Genomic DNA, 17,039 nt, shown 5'->3' on the forward strand with positions numbered 1-17,039 from the left:
GGACGACTGAACAGTGGCAAAACGTTGTGTGGAGTGACGAATCACGGTACACAATGTGGTGATAAGATGATGGGGTATGGGCATGGCGAATGCCCGGTGAACGTCATCTACCAGCATGTGTACGGAGTCCTGACCTGAAACCTATAGAACACCTTTGGGATGCTTTGGAACGCCGACTTCGTGACAGGCCTCGCCGAACGACATCGATACCTCTCCTCAGTACAACACTCCGTGATGAATGGGCTGCTATTCTCCAAGAAACCTTCTAGCACTTGATTGAACGTATTCCTGCGAGAGTGGAAGCTGTCATCAAGGGTAAGTGTGGGCCAACACCATACTGAATTCGAGCATTACCGATGGAGGGCACCATGAACTTGTAAGTCATTTTCAGTCAGGTTTCCGAATACTTTTGATCACATAGTGTCTGGCGCAGTTGTTGGGTCGGTTACTGCTGCTACAATAGCAGGTTATCAAGATTTAAGTGAGTTTGGACGTGATGCTATAGCCGGCGCACGGTCGATGGGGCACAGCATCTCCGAGGTAGCGATGAAGTGGGGATTTTCTCGTACGACCATTTCATGAGTGTACCGTGAATATCAGAAATCCTGTAAATCACCAAATCTCCGACATCGGTGGAACCTGAATGGAATCAACGACGACGGAAAACAATCACTCAGCGTGACGGAAGTGCAGCTGTTCCGCTAATTGCTGCAGATTTCAATGCTGGACCATCAACAACTGCCAGTGTGCGAACCATTCAACGAAACATCATCGATATGGGCTTCCACAGCCGAAGGCCCACTCGTGTGCTCTTCATGACTGCACGTCACAAGGCCTTACGCCTCGCCTGGTCACGTCAATCGAGATATTTTACTGCTGATGACTGGAAACATGTTGCCTGGTCAGACGAGTCTCGTTTCAAGCTGTATCGAGCGTATGGACTGTACAGGGATGGAGACAATCTCATGAATCCATGGACCCTGCATGTCAGCATGGGAGCGTTTAAGCTGGTGGAGGCTCTGTAATGGCGTGGGGCGTGTGCAGTTGGAATGATATATGACCCCTGATATGTCTAGATACGACTCTGACAGGTGTCTCGTACGTAAGGAGCTTGTCTAATCACGTGCATTCATTCATGTCCATTTTGCATTCCGACGGACTTGGGCACTTCCATCAGGACAATGCGACACCGACATGTCCAGAATTGCTACAGAGTGGCTCCAAGAACACTCGTCTGACCTTAAACACTTCCTCTGCCCACCAAACTCCCGAGACATGAAAATTATTGAGGGTATCTGGTATGCCTTGTAGCGTGCTGTTCAGAAGAGATCTCCTCGTACTCTTATCGATTTATGGACAGCCCTGCAGGTTTCATGGTGTCAGTTCGCTCTAGCACTGTTTCAGACATTAATCGACTCCATGCCTTGCGGAACTTCTGCTTGTTCGTGGTGGCCCTACTCGATATTAGACAGGTGTACCAGTTTCTTTGGCTCTTCAGTGTATACTACAGATGTAACGATCTTCAGCTGTGAAGAATGTGCTCTGCTAGACTAAAAGCAGAATGTGTAAGCTGTATTAGAAAACGTTAAACATTATCATCACCACAGTTGTGTAGAAGCGGCCTCTAGACTTCACCATATTGCTCCTAGACGTTATTTCTCACTATCTATTACGTCGTCCTCTTGGTGTTCTGTTATATCAAGCAGAATACTTTATTAAGCCATGAAACATCGATTCGCTTTATCATTTGGCTTGATCATCGCCATTTCATTTTCGATAAGATCGTAGTTGCATCATCCACTTCATCGTGTTTACTGTGTTCTATATTTTCATTTTCTGGTCGAAATGGTACATTCTGCTGTATCCACTTTTTAATCTAGATTATTCTTCAGCTTGATTAAAATCCAATGTTTTTTCTGTGAGATAGCTAACGATACAATGAATACCTTGTACATTATGCAGGAGACCTGATTACCTATATTTCTCTTATAGAAACCGTTATTAATAATAATATTAGTATCATATATGTTATGTGCTACAACGAGTGATAATCGAAAATATACCCATGGATCCTTCCTTAAAGATAAGTGTCAAGTTGATTATGAGAATAATAATGATGACGATGGTGGTGATGATGATATGATGATGAGGATGATGGTGATGTTGATGATGTATTCTGCCATTAGGCAGATCCTTCACTGCAAGTTAGCATTCTCAGTTCCTTCCGGTTTTCCGCCACCGTTGTCTCAGATGTGTATTATGCATTTCTTCTGATGTTTCCATTAAGTGGCGTCTTCTTTTACCTCTGGTTCTGTTTCCACCTTCTAATACATCATTTGTTATGCAATCTTTTCTCATCCAGTGTCCTGCCAATTTCTTTCATGCTCTTAATTGTTCACAGTACTTGTCTTTTCTCGTTCATCCTGCGTTACACAACCTTATTCCTTATTTTGTCTGTCCATTTCATCTGTTCCATTCTACTTCATATTCTCATCTCCAGCGCCTCTAAGTATGTCTCCTCTCTCTATTGCAGTGTCCACGTTTTGGCACCATACAGTGCTACGCTCCATACAAATTAATTCATTAATTTTTCCTTAATTATTTATTTAATGGAACACAGAAAGTTTTCCTTATTCGGTAGAACATTTCTTTCGCAGCAGATATAATTGTTCCTACTTCTTGATTACATGTCACGTTACTCGTAATTTTGCATTTTAGGTACGTGAGTTTATCACCGTTTTCTATTAACTCAACTTAAAATTTCACTTTTATCTTCCTTGATTGCATTGAAGAAATCGTTGCTTTCGTCTTCTTCACATTTTTCCTCATTCCACACTCGTCATAGCGGATCTTCAGTTTTTTAACATATTTTTAATTTGACATTCACATTTATATTCCTTGATTGCCTTGAAGAAATCGTTGCTTTCGTCGTCTTCACGTTTTTCCTCATTCCCTACTCCTCATAGCGGGTCTTATGTTTTTAACGTATTTTTATTTGACAACGTAGTTTTTCGCGGCAATATTCTTGAATAAATGTTTCACGGAGTTCTTGCCGGATAGATTTGTTAATCTCGAGATTTCGACCACGTCCTCCGTCGTAATCATCAGGAGGTTTCTAAATGTGAAACAACAACTTTATTGACACAGTGGCAACACCCTTATTAGTGTACAGAAACGGACGCTTAATGCTGAAAGTCAACAAAGAAATCAATTGAGTCATCCAACATGAAACGAAATGAGCGTCACTATCAATGTTCTTTACACATAGACATCGGCATAATCTGTAGTAGCATATGGAGGTTCCGTGACTTTGTGACGTTTCCATGAAATAACTCATCCAAATAAAGTACGTAACGGCCTTCTGAAATCTGACGATGACGACGGAGGCAGTCGTCGAATGCTCGAGACTGTCAAATCTGACTTCCGTGGAGTATTTATCCAATATTAATAACTGTCTTTTCACTTTCACTGTTAGCAGACTTTAGTTATATCATCTAAACACATCTTAAACAAAGAAGGTGCACGACATTATGCTTGTGTAACACCTCTCCCAGTTTTAATTCCTTCTGTCATTTCATACCCTATTCTTACTTTCACTCTTTGTTAGTTGTGTGATATATAAATAGCTTATTGGCCTCTTTTCGTTTCGTTTAATCTCGATCATCTTCAAGTATTCTCTACTGAACTGTATCAAAGGCTTTTCCCAAGTTAAAAAACTGCAAAAACGGCCATATATTTTTGTAGACCGTCTGCATCTCTTCCACCTTCCCTTTTGTGAAGCCGAAGTGTTCATCGTCCAATTCTTTCTCAGTTTTTGATTGCAATCATCTCTTCACTGTTCTCAGCAGTATTTTTGCCAAATGAGGCATCAAACTTATTGTCCTATAATCAGTATATTTTGGTACTTGTTTTCTTCGGTACTGCGACCATCATTGTTTCCCCGGTGTCATCGGACCAATTCCTTATTTTTATAAATGTTTCAGCACATATTCAGTGTTTCCACCTTTCCATGGTTTATTCTTTGATGAGTTCATTCGGAAACGCATCTACAGAAGTTTTTCCTCTGCATTTCATGTCCTTGAGTGTCTATTAGGATTGGAAATCCTTTGTCCACTTCGAGCTATTTTTTTTTTCACCCTCTATTTCCAAATCATGTGGGTGACTTCTTCCAAGTGCCTCTTCCTCTTATTCATTATTCCTTATATTTCCTCTTCTTTTTTTTCATTATAATTTTCATATTCCATAATTTACATGTCGCTCCCCTTCCTCTTCCAGAAGTTCCAGTTATTTGCTTCCAAGTACATCAAAAAGTAACTGTCTTACCTTTGTCGTTACATAGTTTCTTCGCATTTCTGTCGTAGACATTAAGCAGTAGCTTTATCATTTCATCGGATTTAATTGTTTAGATTCCTTTACCTTTTTCGACCTTCTTTTGGACCAGTATTTTTATCCTTTCCTTTCCAACACTGCACTACATATGGTACCTCAAAGCTATTCTTCTCTTTGAAGCCAAGTGCTCCATCTGCTGCTTTCTGTATACAATTTTTAAGACTAATCTTACAGTTTTTACTTTTGTTTGATGAGATGTGTATTTCGGCCCTTTTATCCTGGATATTTTCTTCGAATGCTTTCCGCACTTCTTTTTTTAAGTCCTTCCAGATTAAATTTTTGTCTTCATTTCTCTTTTTTCTCAATTTTCAACCAAATAATTGTTTGTTCTGCCAAGAGGACATGATCTGATTTATATCTTCTCCTGACGATGTCTTGCAATTTTTCAAGCAACTTCCAAATCCCTCTTGTATCAAAATGTAGTCAGTCTGGTGTTCTGGTGTTTGAGTCAATTGAACTAATAAAAGCTATTTTATTTCTTTTTTTTTAGCCAGTTACCACTTTCGAACCACTCATTACTTTTGTAAGAGTACCATCGTTTTCTTTCTCTATTATAACTCTTTATTTTTTCTTTTATTTCGGCATCAGGTTGTCCGCTGTGTGTTATGTATATTTGGACAATCACTACATATTTATCATTACCTTGAATTTTTACGATCATCAACAATTCACCTATATATCTCACTAATAACAGTTTATCATTGACATTTCATCTTTATATTAGGCCAACACTACGAATTCCTTTACATGTTGCTCCACAATAAAATACTCTGAATTCATGACTTAAAAATTCTCCATTCTGTCACGATCTCATTTCAGATATTCCAATTGTATCCATATTGTTTCTTCTCATTTCTTTCCACGGTTTCCTCAACATCCATGCTTGTAAAATTGTCTTAACGGTCTATGTTCCTTTTGTTAATCAATGGCTTTTCTTCGTTTCAGTGTGACCTGTCTCAGAGTTTCCCATCCGGACATCCTAAGGGGAAGACATCTTACATCCAGAATTAACTTCAACCATCGAAGGAGTTGTGATACTATCGATGTAGTTTTCCTGGTGATTTTGTAACTGTGATAACTTCCCTTTGTATATCATAATCGGCCACCCTTACATTTTGAACACACGCCTTTGGTGTCCGCCTGTGAGATGGAGAACAGACGCCACCAGATGTTTTATAGTGCTATTTTGTGACTGATGTAACATCAAATGGTCTCACCTTCACAAAGCCGTTGGCTCTGTAATGTTTCCCAGGTGGTTACCGTCCCTGGCAGTCGTCGTCCTCTGTGGTTCCTGGCATGGGGCTAGGAAAACGCGGAGTTGAGATTGAATATCACAAAATCAGATATGTGAATAAGTATACTCAAAAATCTTAACAGTCGCCGGGAAAGGATTATTCTTTATCTTGGTGTTAAGTTCAGCCTCGTCATCAGGTATGGAGTGTCTAAGAAACATGCTTACTCGGATCGCTAGACAATCACTCAGACAAATATAATTATTGAGTTTTATTAGAAAAGGAAAAACAATACTTAACTTTGGCTATTACACAGAAGTGTCGCAAGCAAACGGCGACATGCAAAATAAGCGATGTTCTTCAGGATAAACAATCGTAAGTCGTGTTACATAGATTGTACAAGCAAAGTAAATAGTGCTGATGCTGCTATAGAAGTCGCTCATCTTGAAGCTACTCTTCAACTGGGCCGCGACCGGTCGGGCACGGCGCTTATGTCCTCTTCGCATAGAGGCCGCTGTTGTCGCGTTGTCGTCCTGGAGAGGGGTCGGTCAGCGGGCAATTGGCTGACGTCTTCTACCAGCCATCTGTTCTCTCTCGTTCCTGAGTGGCGTGCCGGCGCTTGACTTTACGCCGTAATACTAGGTGTTCTAGGTCAGCCGCCGACCCCAATATACGAGATGAACACAATATCTGTAATATTGTATAAAAACGATGAATCAATACCCAGAACGGAGAAAAATGTCATTTCATTAGTCTATAATCACGATTATAGTTTTTTTAAGTGACTACCAGTTTCGCTATCAAATATCATCAACAGGCCACACGAGAATTAAAAGCATCACAGTGCACAACTAAAACACCCTTTAAGAAATATTTATAAAATTAATTTCTGTATGATACCTAAAGAATGTCTTTCTACTATTCTAGCCGATGACCACCAAAATCGTCGTCAGACTAACGATATCGCACCGTAATGCCTGTCTTTCGATCTGTGACGGAAAAGGAAACCAAATACGGTGTGGCCGAGCGGTTCTAGGCGCTTCAGTCTGGAACCGCACGACCTCTACGGTCGCAGGTTCGAATCCTGCCTCAGACATGGATGTGTGTGATGTCCTTATGTTAGTTAGGTTTAAGTAGTTCTAAGTTCTAGGGACTGATCACCTCAGATGTTAAGTCCCATAGCGCTCAGAGCCATTTAGGATAATCTACATCTCGTAAACAATAAGTTATGAAATAATGAAAAGATAACAATTTCAAATATACATGGAGATTCTTATCAACGTTCAAAAACCTCCGGAGTGACGTGAGACACTTGAGGTTGCAAATATCTGGAGATACCCAGAATGTGGATGAAAAATGTTGGATATGTGATGCCACCATATGACGTACTTCATTACAGGTACAGTGGTTGAGCCTATTTGTCTGTCGCCCCTGATCGTCATAACCCAAGAATTCACGTCGATGGGGCTCCGGGCCCACGTGCTTGACTTTTTTGCGGTTCTTCGTTGCGTGAGACAATTATGTGTTCACATTGAGGTATGATTTATTATTTTATTGAGCGGTCTCCTATGATTTTTTATTTCAAAGTACAATACAACAAAACCCTATTGTATTGCGTCACACGTGAACGAATACATGTTTCCGAATTGTGTTGTAAATAAACTGCTTATTCTTTACTAAATAATGTCTGTAAACAAGAAAAGAAGGCGCAATAGGAAAGAAAAACCAAATAAGAACAGCTGTTACTTGGTTACGGCGAGGACAATAATTTTGTAAGTTCCACGCTTACAAGAGGTCACATTTACAACAGGTTTCGAAATTTGTACCGTTTACTCGAATGAAAGCACTGCATCACTCAGTCATCCCTTCACTCCGAAGTCCAACAAATGCACATTCGGCGAGGTACGTCATCTGGTGACGTCACATGTTCGACATTTCTTATCTATTTTTGGGGTACTTCCTGACATTTACAACCCCATGTGACTCATATTAAATCAGTTGTCTCAGAATTATCTACGTCGCTTCGGGATTTTGAAATGTTAATAATAATTACCTTGTCTAGAAAACATGAGCTTCAAAATGTGATGAAACATTCCTGATTAAAACAGACGAAGCCTTGTATTTACATCGTAGTATGATTAAGCCAAATTGGCGCCGTTAAAAGATATAATCAGAATCAGTATGGCTTCATCGAAATGACTTAACATACGGTGCTAACCAGGCTAGTGTCGGGAGACTCGTAACATAAACGGCGCTTCTGTCCCTAGCATAATTGGGGTAGTTGCAATACCTGAAGTATGGTTTAAATTAAGACCTTAAAACATAGGCAGCCACTTACCCCTAACCCCTAGCACTCAGTCGTTCAGCTCGCTAACTGAGATGGGTGTAAGGGGCTATCTGTATTTTGCATTTGCACTTTGTAACATACTTTAACCATCACACAAAAAAATATTTTATAATTATATCCTAAAGAGTAGTTGAACTGTGATGTTTTGAACGTAGTAGGGACTGATGATGATACTTGGTACCAAAAGCAATTTTTTTTGCTATTTTACTAATCGCTGTTCCAATCGACAGTACGACTGGTATACGTAATACTGAGACTCATTCTGCGAAAAACTCTTGTGTGCTTTAGGTGACGAAAGTTGTTACTTCATTTAAAAAAAAAGAAGATCCATAACATCAGATCCTACAGACTGAAGGTGACGTTTCCGCGAAGCATATCCTCTCAGCGGTAGCCACAGCAGTCAGGGCGCTTTATTTTACCCAAAGCAGTTAAAAGGCCGAAGCTAGAGAGTCGCATTAAATGCAGTGCGTGCTGGGTTCACATCGTTCAGGGACGAGGCGTCCGACCGGCGGACATTAAATTTAGTTTCCCTCGCGTGGGGCAGAGAACGGCGATGTTTGCAGTTCGGCAGGCGGCAGCCGGCAGCCCCTGTCGCAGATAGCATCGCGCAGCGCGGCTCGTGGCTGGAGATTACCGGCTGGACCCACTACATCACGCTGTTTGTCAACCTCGCTAACTAGCTAATTACTGTCCACTACTTTTTGGACGGGTAACTGAGTTGTGGGAGCTCGTTGGCGCATGGAAATTTCTCTTTTCTTCTTATATAGGCACCCAAGTTCCTATATTATTCTTTACCAATTAACGCGAGTGAATATATTTCAAGCCAGTTAATTACTCGGAGTACCGTACAGATTCTTACACAATCCTTTAAATAAATCCAGTTAAGATCCTCAAGTAAGAGAAAATAATGCCACAGAGAAAAGTTCTTGGTACAATGTCTAAAGCGAGAGAGTTCTTACTCTTGTCACGTATAATTGTTTCGACGCTAAGATTACAGGAAGAAAATTTCTGTTGATCCGATAATGTCCGTTTGTAGAATGTAACATTTAATGAAGTTTGTAACTACTGAAGTATTCTTTGTGACTGTTCCATAAATACGTTAGTGTTCGTTTTAGGTATTGTTATGTCAGTGGCAATCAGTACGATTAAAGATAACATTTTGCTATCATATGTATAATGATCAGGAATAAGGGGAGTAACCGATGACTGATCCCGATTATATATAAACAGAATGCAGAGGTTAGAAGTAATATAGGCCTCATATAAAATGAAACGTCTAGTGAAACAGTGATCAGATGCAAACTACATGATTATTGGTTTCTCAGGGTAGAGTTCTAGAATCAGTATCGTTCTTGATCTACGTCAATAACTTTCCAGACGATGCCAAACATGAGATAAAGTTCTGTTGATGATGACAGAAACATGGCAATAACGAATGAAAGGCTAAAACATCTGGTAGGGAAAGGTAATTAAACCGTCTTGGATGTTTATAATTTATCAGCCTGTAGTAAACTAACATTGGACATAAAGAAAGGAATCACCTTGAATTTCTGTTTAAAGAGGGAAAATTATTGTGAATCAACCAATTTAGATGATTATTTTATGAACTATTTAAGAAACACAAAATTTCTTACGAACGGCTTTAAATGTCACCTAAAGAGGAATAAACACATGAAGATACTTTCAAAGAGAATTTCATCAGCATGTTATGTTTTTAGCGTATTGTCATCAGTGTGTAACAAACTTTGCTTCTTGACTACCTCTGCACCTAATCCTTAACATTGGAAACATTTATTGGGGATCCAACTGACAGAGTGTGGACTCAACTCAGACACTGCACAAAAGGGTTCGAAAGAGTAATAACCGGAAACAAGAACTGAGCTCCGTCCAAAGATCTGATTAAACAGCTAGAAAATCTGCATAAGTATAGTACATCTGCTAATTCGTTACGTACATTAAGAAGAACTTCAGTGATTACTACACTAACATCAGCATTCATAATCATGAAGCAGAAAGACTTAACATCCATTTACCGACATAAATAAAATAAAATATACGAAACCTCATTTACTTAGAGGGAATGAAATTGTACAATAAATTGCCTAAGGCGAGAAAACCAAGAAAGTAGACGTTTTGAAAGATCATTAAAGTATACCAGCAGGCCCGTGTGCCCGAGCGGTTCTAGGCGCTTCAGTCTGGAACGGCGCTACCGCTACGGTCGAAGGTTCGAATCCTGCCTCAGGCATGGATGTGTGTGATGTCCTTAGGTTAGTTAGGTTTAAGTAGTTCTAAGTTCTAGGGACTGTTGACCTCAGATGTTAAGTCCCATAGTGCTCAGAGCCATTTGAACCATTTTTTGAAAGTATACCACGTAAATAATACACAGTGAAATAATTATTTAGAGGAAACAGAATAAGTATTGGCAGAAAATTAACAGAGATCAGTAAAACACTTCAATCTACGGCATAATTTCAAAACATGATAAATGGCAAGCAAAGGTTTCTTGTTCTACGTAGTGTTCCATAGAACCTTAAGGAGCAAATCTATAAATCGCTGTCACCAATCTGTAGAAGGAGCCGCATACTGTTCCTGAGTGTATATGCGTTTTTAATGTTCCTCTTATAATATTCACTGAAATTTGTATTCAAACTCTTAATCGCACAGTATGACGGCTATTCCCAAGAAGTATTGGAAAATATATGCAAAATTGATGGTTCCTACAGCTTTAAGATGAACGGTTGGATATTCAAAATTAGTTAATAGTATAGGTTTTAAATAAGCAACAGAAGTTGTTTAGCTTTTTCGTAGATTGATCATTGACACAATGTTTAATGTATCATGGCAATACAAAGATATAAACAGTTAAAAAGTTAATTAGTTCATAAATATGGCAATATTATTAACGGAAAGTATAGCTGAGAAATTATTAAAGTTAGCCAATAATCTTTAAAAAATGCAAGTATATACAATGCCTGACAAAGGAGGTGACGCACCCAGAAGGAGAGGAGGAAACGAAATAATAGTTCACAGTATGAGAGGGAATGACGTGATGTTATTTCAGTGATTACAAATTCGAGTCAAATATACAAAAACTTCAGTATAAGCTTACTTATCAGCATGACGTAGCACGCCCTCTGGGCTCTATACATGCACTGATTCGGTTGGGATGGGTATTATACAACCGTTGTATCCTCTCATAAGACGAGTTGGACCACAGCTGATATAACTGCTACTTGATATCCTAGACACCGGCACTATGAAAGAGTTGACGTCCGATCTGATACCACACGTAGACTGTCGGGGACAGATCTGGTCTCTTGCTGCCCACGGGAGTACCTCAATCGCACGCAGTTTACAGAGACACGAATCACGTTTGCACGAGCATTGTCCTGTTGAAAAATGGCACCACGATGCTGTCGCGAGAGAGCTAACACGTGAAGACTCAGAACGTTCGTGACATGCCGTTGATCTTCAGTGTTACCTCAATCACTACCAGCCGTGACGAAAAATTTTATCCGAAGGAGAAATGAGACCTTTATCCAGGTCGCTGTCATAATCGCCGACACTGGTCATCCATGGTAGCGCAGAGCAGTGATTCACCATAGAACACAATGCGACGCTATTATCAGCGCCTATGCTTCCAAACACCGATGTTTGTGTTGTAGTGTTAACGGTGGCCTAAGCATTGGACGCTAACCCCCTATCCTGCTTGTCGTTAGTCTTCGACCAACGGTACGGGATGGCACAGAATGTTGCCGTAAGTCCATGATTTGTTATCGCAGGGCAGGCGCTTGGTGCACTATACGCCAACCGTATCTTGAATTAAAGTTCAGTGAGAAGAAATAAGAACTTTGAGGTTTGCCGATGACGTTGTACATCTACAATTACATCTAAATAGATACACCGCAAGCCACCGTACGGTGCGTGGCGGAGGGCACCATGTACCACTAATAGTCATTTCCTTTCCTATTCTACTCACAAACAGAGCGAGGGAAAACCGTCTGTCTACATGCCTCCGTATGAGCCCTAATTTCTCGAATCTTGTCTTCGTGGTCCTTACGTGCAATGTATGTTGGCGGCAGCAGAATCGTTTAGCATTCAGCTTCAAATACCGGTTCTCTAAATTTTCTCAGTAGTGTTTCTAGAAAAAACATCGCCTTCCCTCCAGTGCTTCCCATTTGAGTTCCCGTAGCATCTCCGTAGCACTCAATGTGTTCTTCGAACCTACCGGTAACAAATCTATCAGCCCACCTCTGAATTGCTTCGATATCTTCCTTCAATCCGACGTGGTACGGATCCTAAATACTTGAGCAGTACTCAAGAATAGATTGCACCAGCGTCTTATATGCGGTCTCCTGTTAGAGTTTCTTGCTCTACCCTCATACAACGCTGACTTCCAATATTTATTGCTGTTTGCAGATCGAGCTACGTATTGGAGTAATGAAGGAGAATAGGTTTAAAATATCAGTTTTCTTTGGGAAAGTTGTAAGCATCTGAGCAAAATTATTGTAAGCTCATCAAAGGGACGAAGCTTTACGACGAAGAGTTGTGATGTATCTACAGTACATAGGCTTGTCAAAATAGTAATAAAATCTAACATTAACATTAGTTAATGTTCTAGAAACTTCAGTTGTGAATTACTCTTGTCATCTGGTATTATTATCACTGCCATGTAGGTGACACAACAATTAATCTTTTCAAGTCTGGGAAGCACAAGGGTCAACTAGCTAAAGCCATAACAACATTCCAGCTCCAGTCTCAAGCAAACTAATGTCATTGTCTGCTTCCATAGTTAAAGTTCCATTTCGCGGCACATAATGATAATATCTGAGTCCAAAACTTAAATCGATCTGGCCAATCACACGAAGTTCAAGCGGAATGACTGGTTTCCACAGGCATCGCCCATTCTCAGATCTTCAAGACAATTAAGTTTAAAAGTTAAAAGGGAAGTTATGCAAATAAGTTATATTAATTATTAACTGTTTGATATAAGCTGCTTGTTGGTATTAGTTACCGGACTAGTTTCGGGTGTTGCCCATCATCGGCAGTATCTGTTATCCGCCAATGACACATATAAATTACCTTACTTCCAGTGTGTATCGTCGTGTCACCGTGCATATGTGGTTTTCAATTCATTGTACTGTCACACGCCCTATGTTCTCTAGCGTGCACCCGTGACAGTATTTCATAATATTCACGTAATAATGCGATATATAATTAGCATACGGATTTTTATTTCGAAAATATACGCAGTTTTCATTGGCAGTTGTACATGCAAAGGTTACCTTTTGTTATACATCATAGAATATACACTACTGGCCATTAAAATTGCTACACCACGAAGATGACGTGCTACAGACGCGAAATTTAACCGACAGGAAGAAGATGGTGCGATATGTAAAGGATTAGCTTTTCAGAGCATTCACGTAAGGTCGGCGCCGGTGGCGACACCTACAACGTGCTGACATGAGGAAAGTTTCCACCCGATTTCTCATACACAAACAGCAGTTGACCGGCTTTGCTTGGTGAAACGTTGTTGTGATGCCTCGTGTAAGGAGGAGAACTGCGTAGCATGACGTTTCCGACTTTGATAAAGGTCGGATTGAGGCCTATCGCGATTGCGGTTTATCGTATAGCGACATTGCTGCTTGCGTTGGTCGAGATCCAATGACTGATAGCAGAATATGGAATCGATGGGTTCAGGACGGTAATACGGAACGCAGTGCTGGATCCCAACGGCCTCGTATCACTAGCAGTCGAGATGACAGGCATCTTATCCGCATGGCCGTTACGGATAGTGAAGCCACGTCTCGATCCATGAGTCAACAGATGGAGACGTCTGCAAGACAACAACCATCTGCACGAACAGTTCGACGACGTTTGCAGCAGCATGGACTATCAGCTCGGAGACCATGGCTGCGGTTACCCTTGTCGATGCATCACAGACAGGAGTGCCTGCGATGGTGTACTCAGCGACGAACCTGGGTGCACGAATGGCAAAACGTAATTTTTTCGGTTGACTCCAGGTTGTGTTTACAGCATCATGATGGTCGCATCCGTGTTTGGCGACATCGTGGTGAACGCACATTGGAAGCGTGTATTCCTCATCGCCATACTGGCGTATCACCCAGCGCGATGGTATGGGGTGCCATTGGTTACACGTCTCGGTCACCTCTTGTTCGCACTGACGGCACTTTGAACAGTGGACGTTACATTTCAGATGTGTTACGATCCGTGGCTCTACCCTTCATTCGATCCCTGCGAAACCCTACATTTCAGCAGGATAATGCGCGACCGCATGTTGCAGGTCCTGTACGGGCCTTTCTGGATACAGAAAATGTTCGACTGCTTCCCTGGCCAGCACATTCTCCAAATCTCTCACCAATTGAAAACGTCTGGTCAGTGGTTCAAATGGCTCTGAGCGCTATGGGACTTAATTTCTAAGGTCATTAGTCCCCTAGAACTTAGAACTACTTAAACCTAACTAACCTAAGGACATCACACACATCCATGGCCGAGGCAGGATTTGAACCTGCGACCGTAGCAGTAGCGCGGCTCCAGACTGAAGCGCCTAGAACCGCTCGGCCACATCTGGTCAATGGTGGCCGAGCAACTGGCTCGTCACAATACGCCAGTCACTACTCTTGATGAACTGTGCTATCGTGTTGAAGCTGCATGGGCAGCTGTACCTGTACACGCCATCCAAGCTCTGTTTGACTCAATGCCCAGGCGTATCAAGGCTCTGGGTACTGATTTCTCAGGGTCTATGTACCCACATTGCGTGAAAATGTAATCACATGTCAGTTCTAGTATAATATATTTGTCCAATGAATACCCGTTTATCATCTGCATTTCTTCTTGGTGTAGCAATTTTAATGGCCAGTAGTGTATATAATGCTACTTCTGATTTCTATTATCTCTGTTAGCAGACCGCAGAAACATATTGTCATTAAAGAATACTAACAAAATTATCGACTGATTGTTTCTTTCTTTAAAAATAGATCTGTTAATTTAAAATAATCTCAGGATGTTTCTTAAGACATATGAAAATTTCTGTTTCTCCCAAAATATTTGTTAAGCTATCTTTTTCGGAAATATGTAGGACTAACAGGTTTTGTGCCATGCCACAGGCTTTATGGTGTTGTTCTTTCAAGTGACATGATACAACAGCTACCAGTCCTACATACTACCGAAAAAAGCAGCTTACTACATATATTGGAAGAAACAGAAATTTTCACATATATAACGAAACATCCTGATGTTATTTTAAATGAACAGACCCACATAAAAAAAACGGCGACAATTTTGCTAGAATTCTTTAATCATAACAAATTTCCTTGTACTGCTAACAGAGATAACACAAATTAGAAGTAATACTATACATGCTTTACGATGTATAACAAAAAGCAATTGTCAATGACAGCTGCGTATATTTTGAAAAAAAAAGTCCTTGTGCTAATTATATCATGTATGTATAAATCATACGATTGTATTATTACATAAGTATTACGAAAAATGTCGTTATCATAGGCTAGAGAACATAACTATAATGCAAGAGACATTATCGTATACTGAAAGTGATAGGTACATAAAACACTATTATATGCACTGTAAGTAAAGTATTATATATGTTTATTGTATCATACAGATACCGCTGACGATGGGCAACGCCAGAAGATAGTCCGGTAACCACTAATTTCAATAAACAGCTTATGTTAAACAGTTAATCATTAATATGACGTATTTTCAATTAATAATAGCTAGAGAGCATCACATGTATAAAACAGAAGTTACGCAGATTACATCAAAATGAAACTACAGTAAAATTATAAACATACCTTATTCCACATTCTCTTGCTGGCTGCTGGCTGCCCGGACTTTCTGAACGAGAGCACTGTCTATGAGAAATGAGTATACCCGCGGCAAGCAAAGCACCAGACCTAGTTTCCCTCTGCTGGTCAGAAGCGATTTTATTTTCATCACAAAAGTCCCTCAAAATGTTCAGTGTTTTCTCTTAACAATATTTATCTATTAAGTAATTCTCATTGCAAATGAAACTTCTTGGCAGATTAAAACTGTGCGTCAGAAAGAGACTCGCGCTCGAGACCTTTTCCAGTCACTAGTAAGTGTTCTACCGTTTGAACCACCCAAGCACGAGTCAGAACCCGTCCTCAGCACTTTACTTCCGCTAGTAATTCATCGCCTACCTTTCAAACCTCACAGAAGCCCTACTGTGAATCTTGCAGGATTAGCACTCCTCGAAGAAAGGATATTGCGGAGTTATGTCTTAGCCAAAACCAGGGTGATTTCTTTAGAATGAAAGTTTTAATCTGCCAGGAAATTTCATATCAGTGCACGTTCCGCTGCAGAATGAAAATTTGATTCCGAGAACATTCCCCGGACTTTAACCAAGCCATGTCTTCACAATATCCTTTCTTCCAGGATTGCGGTCCATCAAACTGTTTTAATCTGGTAGGAAGTTTCTTATCAGTGCACACTCCGCTGCAGAGTGAAAGTTTCATTCGGAAAACTATATAGATGTTTAAAAAATTTCAAATATAAATGTTGTAAACTTATTAGCGTACTCTCATAACATTTTGTGTAATGTACCCTATTGTTACAAATGCCTCACATCTGTGTCGTAAAACTGCAGACATTGTAATGCAGCTTTAAATATTAGTATTTTATTGAGTAAATTACCTATGCGTGCTCTTTCAAAATTTTCTTGAAGACCTTTTGCTGAAATACCCCAAAAACAAATAAACTGATAGTCTGTATACCCCCTAGGGTTAGCTTTTCTTACACAAGTCTCTCCCCTCCTCGTGTATATTCGTGGTTTCTCTAGTGGTGAGATAGAACCGCTGCATGCTTATGACATCGCTGTTTTTTACTGTTATTTTAATTTTTGACCTTATTTTCTCGTAAAACTAATAATGGCCGATGTCAGCCAAAATCAGTAATTTCATACTGAAACTAGTGTGGTTGCGTCATAAAATGAATTATTTTCAAAATAGTCATTGTGCGTATTCAGCCGAATGAAATTTCGTTCTTCTCTTAATGTGAACACTTGC

This window comes from Schistocerca nitens, chromosome 3 (genome assembly GCF_023898315.1).
Source record: "Schistocerca nitens isolate TAMUIC-IGC-003100 chromosome 3, iqSchNite1.1, whole genome shotgun sequence".
NCBI lineage: Eukaryota > Metazoa > Arthropoda > Insecta > Orthoptera > Acrididae > Schistocerca > Schistocerca nitens.